Source organism: Lissotriton helveticus, chromosome 7 (genome assembly GCF_964261635.1).
Source record: "Lissotriton helveticus chromosome 7, aLisHel1.1, whole genome shotgun sequence".
NCBI classification, from domain to species: domain Eukaryota; kingdom Metazoa; phylum Chordata; class Amphibia; order Caudata; family Salamandridae; genus Lissotriton; species Lissotriton helveticus.
Genome location: NC_136068.1, coordinates 1106994654 through 1107004777, shown reverse-complemented (window position 1 = coordinate 1107004777; position 10124 = coordinate 1106994654).

Here is a 10124-nt window from a genome sequence, read left to right as displayed (position 1 = left end):
GACCCCATCCCTACACACACTTTCTTCATTATTTCTCCTGTGAAGTGGCTTCGGTTGTCGCTCCAGATAATTCTAGGCATCCCAAATTTGGGAAAGAATTCCTTTAACAGTATTTTGGCAGTGCTGATGGCAGTGTTGTCTTTAAGGGGTAGGCCTCAATCCACTTACTATAGGCACACAACTACCAGGACATATCGGAGATTGTTGCATCTTTCCATCTGTATGTAATCTATTTGGAGCACTTCGAAGGGGTAAGATGGGGGTGCAAATTCCCAGCAGGTGTTGGTGTGCCTTTTCCCGGGTTATGCATCAAACAAATCATGCAATTCCTGACTAACCTCTCAGCATATTTTGGGATGTGTTTGTTTTGCCATACCGGAGCTAGCAATTCGTAAATACCTTTTGCACTAATGTGAGCTGTGCCATGAGCCATTGTGACCACTGGCAAAACATAGGCATCGGGTAACAAACATCGCTGTTGTTCAGACAGATCCGTCCAACAGCCATTCTCATTTAATAGGCCTGTTTGCTCTTCCCAGAGAGCCTTTATTTCCTTCACATTCTCAATAGTATCCTCGTGCATCCCCTTCTCCGGTACCCAGTTTTAGAGACCAGTTACATACATACGGGTAGAGACATCTCTAGCTGTTTCCTTTGCAGTCTGGTCAGCAAAATCATTACCCCTTCCTATGTCATCAGTCACTTTCTTGTGGGCGCTACATTTGACCACAGCTATCTTTGAAGGAAGAGTCAATGCTTTTAACTGCCTGCTGACCAGATGACCATGCTGTATTTTAGTACCGTGAGAAGTAAAAAATGCTCTCTCAGCCAGAAGTCGCCCAAAATTATGGGCCACGCCAAAGGCATCTGTCAGTGTAGATGTTGACGGCCATCCCCGTACTCAGTTCACACGCTCTTATCAGTGCTACCAACTCGGCAGCCTGTGCTGATTGGTAAGGTATTCTCTCACTGTCCACTACTGTCTGTAACGTGGTGATAGCATAGGCAGCAGTTGTGCTACCATCAGGTAGTTTGAAGCAAGAACCATCCACATACAGGGTACCATCAGGGTCAGTGAGGGGCGTGTCAGTCAAATCCACATGGCCTTTAGTTTCTTCCTCCGTCCGGAGGACACAATCATGCGGATCAGAATTAGTGTCACCATCAACAAAGGGTAACAATGTGGCTGGATTTAGTGTAGTACAGCGGCGGATGGTGATATGACTGGCTAAGAGAGTCAATTCATATCCGGACAAACGTGCACTAGTAACATGTTGAGTTTTTGTCCTATTTAATAAAGTGTCAACTGCGTGAGGAACCATAACTGTAAGTGCAGCATCAAGGACCAGGCCAGCAGAGTGGTGAATGGATATGGCAGCTGCAGCTGCTTCTGTCAAGCAACTGGGTAGTGCGCGGGCCACGGGGTCTAGAACTGCAGAAAAATATGCACAGGGGCGTTGTCTGTCACCAAAATACTGTGTTAGCACTGATAATGCGCAACCATTATGCTCGTGTACAAAAAGAGTGAAGGGCTTCTGATAACTAGGGGTGCCTAGCACCGGGGCTGAACACAAGGCTGTTTTCAGTTCTTCAAATGCATGCTGGCACTCATTTGTCCAAGGGAGTGGGTGGGGAACATCTTTAAGTGTGAGGGTCAATAAAGGTTTAATGAGTAAAGAAAAATTGGGTATCCACTGGCGGCAGTAGGAGGTGATACCAATAAAAGCACGTACCTCTTTCTGCGTTTTTGGTGGGGGCATTTTACTGATTGTTTGTATTCGTTCAGGGGTGAGGCGGCGTCCCTCCTTCGACAGGAGATAACCTAAGTAGGTCACCTCATGTCGACAATATTGGAGTTTGGAGTGGGAAACTTTGTGATTGAACTGTGCTAGATGCAGGAGCAATTTCATTGTAACTTCTTTACATAATTCCTCGGTGTCTGCTGCTATAAGCAAATCATCAACGTACTGGAGTAATGCGGTACCTTGAGGTAGGGTCAGGGAATCAAGTTGGCCCTTGAGGGCCTGACTGTAAATTGAGGGGCTCTCTGTATATCCTTGTGGAGCTCTGCAGAACTGGATACTTTGTCCTGCCAATGAGAATCCAAAAAGATCCCTACTCTGTTCATCGACTGGTATACTAAAAAAGGCATTTTTTAAGTTGATGACAGAGAAAAAACATGCAGACGGGGGAACCATAGTAAGTAGGGTGGTGATATCTGGGACCACAGAAAACTGGGGAACTACTATTTTGTTTATCTCGCGTAAATCGATGACAAAACAATAAACAGGGGGCTTGGAAGGATCTGTGCGTTTTAGGACAGGCAAAATTGGGCTATTACACACATTTCCTCTTGTTTATTCAACCACACCCTTGTCGACAAGTTCAGAAATTATCTGGAGTACTGCCCTTTCCCCTTCTTTGCGTATTTTGTATTGGGGAAGTCGAGGAGGGCGAGCATTTTCCTTCAGGGTAACAGAAAAGGGGTGTATGGACAAAAGGCCAACATCAGTATCACCTTGGGCCCAAAGAGGAGGAGGGACATTCTGAAGTTCCTGGGGAATTGGATCCGAGGAGGCTAAATACACTGGATGTGTGGTAGGGGGGCCCATAGTGATGTAAACCCCATCAGGAGAACAGTATATGGTGGCATATAATCTTTTAATAGATCTAAACCCAACACATTTTCGCCACATGTGGAAGTCAAAACCAAAGGGGAATCAACTGTGTAGGGTCCTATCGTTAGTTCCAGTGATTGTGAAACAGGGCTAAATACTGGGGTACCAGAAAATCCCACAGAAATGTTATTTGCGCCAGACAAGGGGCCCCAGGGACATTAGTCCTAGCAATAGAACTTTTGGTTGCATCAGTGTCGACCAAAAATTTCACCGTAGAGCCCAGTATTGTAACATGGACATAGGGTCCCTTCTGGTCAACAAGAATAGGCACGGATCCCTTCTCTAGTCTTTGGCAATCTTAGTGGGACAGGAACCCCGTCCCTTCTTCAGGCTCATAATCCTCAGTAAAATAATTGCTGTCTTCATAATTAGTGGTATCAAATCTATTCTCTTGCATAAGGGGGTGCCTGTCCTGTAACTGCGTTCTAGGCCGGCCTCACCCTCATCCTCTCTGGGGACGTTGGCCTGTGAAGCAGTCAGCAGAGGCAGCGTTGTTCTGAGCCAACAATGGACACTCATTGCGCCAATGACCATCCTGGTGAAAATTAGCGCACTGGTTGGGTCCTAGCGGCGGGCGAGGAGTCACAGGGGCAGGTCTCTGAGCTATTTGTTGAAACTTAGGGGCACCTCTGTTTTGGGTCGGGTCGTGTATGCTTGTTGGAGTAAGACCTTTGTCTTTAAGTTTTTAGTCTTTTTAACCATTCTATCTCGCTCTTCATTCTCCCTATTCTCATAGTACTGGGTCATTGTCAAAATGCCAGACGGGGTGGAGATGGGCCATGCACTTTCTGACATTTTAAGCTTAGTCCCAAACTCTGGTAACAGATTGGACACAAATGTATCCACAAACAGTCGCTGTCATTCTTCTGAAGTCATGTCCTGTACACTATAGTCGGTGAATGTGCTTTCGAATCGTGTGAAAAAGTCAGAGACACTTTCATCTTTCTTTTGCCTGCAAGCAGCTAATTTGTCCCAATTAATACGGTGAGGTGTCAACATGTTTTTCATGGCGGTAAGTATCTGGACCGGAAGGGCTAAGATCATAGGATCAGGTTTCTCACCACCAGTTTGAGCACTGTCAGCTTCCTAAAATTCTTTCCACGTATGGCCAAATTCTGCCTGATCATTATGGCGTATTTTAGACCATACTTCAGTCGGTACTACCTGTCCCATTAACATATCTATATCTGCTAAAGTCATTACGCAAGATTGGATTGTCTGAGTTAATTCCTTTTAATAAGCTGCTGGATTTTTACGCGGGCCAGGCAATTGGCTTTTAAGTTGGAGGACGTCAGGCCTTTTTCAAGGGACATGGACCCACATTTGTCTAAAACTTGCCGGTGTGTCAGGGTTGCCATCTATGCCAACAACGCTGTCTCTCCAGACAGGCTGTACCTCCTTCATTGGAAAACCCTTATTTAACGTTACACCAGATAAGGAGTCTCTGTAGGCTACCAGCGTGATTAGATCGCATAATATGTTATGTTATGTTACTGTAGTTTTGTATAGCGCAAATCACCACTGGTCTCTAAGCGCTTTTCAAGAGAAAGGAACACAACACATAGCTGTCGGTAACGCACCCCTCATCCAGTTGGCCATTTACGTTGGAGATGTCGTCTTTTTAAACAGGTACGTTTTTAACGCCTTTCTAAAGGGTAGCAACATTGGCTCCCCTTGCAAAGATGCCGGAAGCTCGTTCCAGATTTGAGGGAGAAGGACCGACAGAGCTCTCCCTCCCTTCGATTTGAGGTTGAATCTCAAAGGGGTTAGTTTGCAGGCTTCAGAAGAGCGCAAGGTTCTGCCCGGCACGTACTTCCTCAAACGATCTTTAATATATTTGGGAGCCTCTCCATAGATAGCTTTATGGGCTATGCAGAGGGACTTGAATTGCACTCGGTGCTCAATGGGCAACCAGTGCAACCTCTGAAGAAGAGACATCGCTCGTGTGCTCCGTGGTAATGAGAAAATCAGCCTGGCCGCATCATTATGGACCACCTGCAATTTCTTAAGGAGCTTTCGAGGGAGACCCAGATAAAGAGCATTTCCATAGTCCAACCTCGAGATGATTGTGGCAGACACAATGGTTTGTAAAGTCGAGGTAGAAAGAATGGGAACAAGTCTTCGCAGCTGCCTTAGTAGACCTACACAAGAGCCTACAACCGCGAGGACTTGGGGAGCCATTGACAGATCAGCGTCAATTTTTAGGCCTAAGCCTTTTACTGCTCTTCCTGGGATTGGTACCTCCCCAAGTTCGGGAGGCCAGAAAAGCTCACACCAGGGACTTTCTTGATTTGATATAATAAGTACCTCAGTTTTGTCCGGGTTAACTTTCAGGAGATTTTTTGCCATCCAATTAACCGTAAACCTAAGAAGGTTTTTCACTGAGTCCTGTGTCTGACTGGTATTGTCAAGTTGAACCAGCAGTTGTGTGTCATCTGCATAGTTAAAAATTTGACAGTTTCTGTGCATTAACTCCTCCACTAAAGGTTGTAAATAGATGTTGAATAAAAGTGGGGACAGTGCCGATCCCTGGGGAACGCCACAGCTCACACCACTAGCAGAGGATAGTTGGTCTTCCATTTGCACTCTCTGAGTCCGGCCTGTAAGGAAGGATTTAAGCCATTTAAAAGCTCGCCCTGGTATTCCCAGTTTTGCTACACGGTTCAGCAAGATTGTATGGCTGACCGTGTCGAAGGCCGCCGACAGATCCAAGAGAATCAGGGCACATGGCTGTTTGTTATCGGCCCTGATTCTCAGATCATCCACAACAGCAGCCATCACCAGCTCAGTGCTGTGTTGTGATCTAAAGCCTGCCTGTCTTGGATGGAGAAGTGCGTGATCTTCCAAGTAGCTAGCCAGGGTGTTCAGAACTTGCTTTTCCAAGATCTTTGCCAGGAACGGAAGTTGGAAGACCGGCCTATAATTTTTTAAGGCTTTTGTATCCGCCCCTGCTTTCTTCAGGAGGGGGGTAATCCTAGCTTTTTTCAGACTCACTGGCAGATAACCTGAATTTAGTGACTCATTTAATAGAGCCACCAGCTGTTTTTCCAGCCCCGGCAAAGCCATCTGAAATATCCTCGGCGGACAGGGGTCCATTCTGGAACCTGATTTGATCTGGTGAGCTTTTGCTGTTAAACTCACTTCGTCGAAACCGGGAAAGCTATTCAGGTTTCTGCTCAGGTCTAGAGGACTGGGGGGTCTAGTATACAGAGGTCAGTCGTGGTGCTAGTAATGTCCGTGATGATATCCCGGACTTTCTGGAGAAAAAACTCCTGAAAAGTGTCGCAATCCAGGCAGTCATTTGATGAAGCTTTACGCTCTGTCTGTGTGAGCTCCTTCAGAATTGAAAAGATCTCTTTTTGCTTATTAACCGCTTGGCCAATTCTGTCCTCATAAAAGGCTGTCTTCCTGGATAGGATATCTGCCTTATATTTGGCCAAGAGGATCTTATAAGTGTCACAATCCGCTAAGTTGTAATTCAATCTCCATCTCCTCTCTGCTTGACGCAGAGCTTGCTTTCCCTTTTTTAAGGTTGCGTTAAACCAAGGGGCTCCTTTTCCTTTCGCTCTAGTCCTCTTAGGCCGTTCTGGGGCCAGTGCATCAATTGCGACCAGAAGCCAAGAGGTCAGTGCTACCATTTTTTGGTCTAAATTACCCTTACCCATAGTGGGGGGTGGGATCGAGAGAAGCATATAGATTAGAGAATCAGCCTCCACTTTTTTCCATGCTCTGACCTTCCTCCATAGAGGGTCTGACGGAGATGGTGAATAGTCACCTGGGACCCAACATTTAATCAGGGAATGATCCGACCAGACGCAAGGGCTGATACCCGTAATCTTTGCCCGAGCAATGGAGGACCAAATCAGGTCAAGGGTATGGCCCTTAACATGCGTGGGGCCGGTTACCAATTGTCTCAGATCCAGGGAAACTAAGTTAGATTCAAACCCTGCCTCCACAGGGGCTCTAGGTAACTCCTCCCAGTGATGGTTAAAATCCCCTACCACCAAGAGATGTTTATATCTTGATCTGAGATCAGTTAGGAGCTCCAAGAAGGCATCATTGAAATCAGGAGAGTTTTTGGGGGGGCGGTACACTACTAGCAATACCATGCAGGCTGATTTCAGGGAGACTTTTATTCCCAGAAGCTCTGCACTATCACAGTTTTCTGCTACAATTTGACTAACCATGAGGGTTTTTTTGAAAATAATCGCAACTCCCCCACCTCTGGCATTCCCAGGTTGATTATACTAAAGTGCATCAAATTCAAAAGGTAATGCTGCCAGGATATCTGGGGTGGAGGAGTCTCCCAACCACGTTTCTGTGAGGGCAAGGATGTCAATATCCCCTTCACAGAGAAGGGTAAACACTTCAAGATGATGTTTTTGCAGGGAGCGTGTGTTAAGTACTGCGACTTTTAAGCCCAGAGTCATACTCATCAGGGAGGGTTTCTGGATTCGTATGTGACTTTTTGCTCTCCTCAATAGTGATTCCTCTTGCAACCTAACTCGCGTAGTGCCGTCTAGCTCCTCAATGCCTGTTTTTAATGCCAGCAGTGACTCGGCTGAGTAAATAAAAGGTCGAACAGGGGTTCTGGCCCCTGGGCCCATCAGGGCGCGGACGGGCGCAGACGGGCTTACCTCGTGGCGTGCCCGCTGCACCTTATGGCGAAGGTCAGACAGACCTGGGGGTCGACCTCACTCTACAAAATATTCCCACATTTGGATCAGTATGTCACACATTTCACAAAAAATATCAATCTGTTGGATGCGCGTCCACTGATCCATTGTCATCCATATATCCTGAGCGGTGTACATAGTGCTACTTTCCATCCACCTATGAGCTTTTTGACCCATAGCGAGTTGTTCCTGTGTATTACCTACTAGTCTGTGCAAAGTGGGCCGTCTGGGAGTGGGTGGTCTATGCGGAATTACTTAAGGGATATAATCACGGATCACTGACCAAGCATTCTCTAATAGCCCTGCACTGGGGGAAGGTGTCGGATGACTGTCAACAAGAAATAGATTGGTTGCAACAGGAGTTGAAGGCATATTAGGTTGGAGAGTTACAGGACCAGTGGAAGGTGCAACAAGGGGAAGGGAAGGGTGGACTTGCATTGGTACAGTGACCTGAACAGTCGGGTGTTGGTAACAAGTGGCTGAGGAATCGGACAAACCAGGGCAAGGGCAGGGGCAACAACTGGAGCAGTAGTGGGAGTCAATTGTGCGGGATCAAGGGCCGGATACATGGTGGGGGTATAAGGTGGAGGGGTGCTCAACATGGAGGACATGAGAGGGTCATCCTCCTTGTCCCGGGGGTTTTTCGGGAACCTTCTTTGTAATGTAACATCCATCTACCTGCATTCGATGTAATCTATCATGTATTACCCTCTTCTATTCTCAGATTATCATGATCCTGGGCTTTCTGAATCACACTCATACGCATTACTTTAGCTTCACTCTTTTTGAGTTTGATTTATTTCTGTTTGGATTCCTTGCGTCAAACCTGAAAGGAATCAAACATCGCAGCTCTAGCTTTTCTTTAAAACAACTTCTCCTCAAAATTATCTAGTACAGGAGTTTCAAAACTACCATATATTGGGCATTGTAACTCAGCAATACCCTTTGTATACTTATGCCAAAGTGAGCAAAACATAATCGGGCCAACACTATGTTTAGCATAACCTTCATGATTAGGGGTCCCCAAAGGAGGAATCGGACAAAATTCCTCCAATGCGGAGTCCTGTGTACAATAACAACAACACCATTTCCGAAACTTACTAAATCCAGGCATCTCTAGACGTGTATCCTGGTTACAAACATCAAAGGGTAAAATCTAATGTTTACAGCATACAACTGTACGTACCCTTTGGCTTCGGCTTTTGCAAAAGTCGAACAGTACCCAAAACCAAAATACAATTCACCAAAGAAGTGGGCCACTCCCACTCTTACCTGACCATTAATCTTCCATCACACGGCAGGTGTCACAAAGGTCCCGATCTCCCAAAACTAGGAACCAGAACTGGGCCGTCAGTCGGGGCCGCAGTCGGTTGGCCCACTGGAGGGAGTAATCATGCAATCGGAGACCTCAGGCCCACAAATACAATTTTCAGCCAATTTAGTGGTGCGCCTCCCTTAGGATTCGATAACGGACTCCTCACGACCACCAGGCTCGATGACAACCACCGAAGACGCCCCAAGTTGGGCGCCAAATTGTAGAACCGGCTTTTTGAAGACCCCTCCCCACTAGGAGAGTCAAAGCCAGTGGTGCAGGGGACACCTAGAATCTACGGGTCCTTCTTGCATAAATCATACATTACCAAAGAGACCAGGACAACCAGCCGTGGAGGGAAGTAAGTTATTTATTAGCTCGAGCTAAGGACAGGGTCCCAGAATGGTACAAAGACAATTCTACGGAGACTGCTGCTTCAATCCGCAGCACACACATTATTATAGTACTAGACACGCCCATTTGCACAATACAAGTTCCTTATTTCGATATGTTCCTCATCTGACAAGTTCTTCGTCAGTCTTGTGTGGTGCAATCGTGGCCAGGGGACATCTGTCTCTGATTGCACAATGTATATAGCCTCGTGCTTCCTTATCCACATGGTGTGGTCACGGGGCAGTTGGTCGTGAGCCTCGTGCTTCCTTGTCCACATGGTGTGGTCACGGGGCAGTTGGTCGTGACAGGCTGAGTTACCAACAATGGACAGGATGTGGCTGAGTCTCTGGCACAACTGGGGAGGTGAGGCACACAGGCAGCTTCTCGGAATCGGCTCGACCACAAGGAGCGGGGAGGGTTGTGCAAGTTTAAACAGGGACGTTGAAAGCAATTCTTCACCAGGTTGCTGAGAGCATGGAAACACAAAATGGAGTCATGTGGGTCATTTTAAAATACAGTTCAATAATACAGGCTACAACACATCTTCCCCCTTTAGAAAACAAAAGAAATATCAACAGATGCAAGATCGGCATACCGCACAACGATAATACATGGAAAAATGAATGCAAGTTGGAAATACTGCATGAAGCTAAAGAAAAGGTAACAGAATACAAAGGTGCAACCACACAACACTCTTCTATAATCTCTGCATAAATTCAATGGAGCACTAACAAAATGGGATGCAACACACATACCCTTGCAACTTCCCCCAGGAAATCTTCACAAAAGGTATCTCCCAAACCCTTATCAATTCCCACGCACATGGAATCTTCGCACTGGCTGTCTCTAAACCCACATCGCCACACACACATGGCAACTTTGCACTGGGTGTCTCTCAACCCACGTAGCCCCACTCACCTGGCATCTCCACACAGGGTATCTTTCAACCCTTATTCCCACACTAAGGGAATCTTCACAGAACTAACAACAACATGGTCACACATAAGAACCTTTAGGGAAGTGTCCTAGGGAATATTTTGAGACCTAGCATGGACACAGCACCCA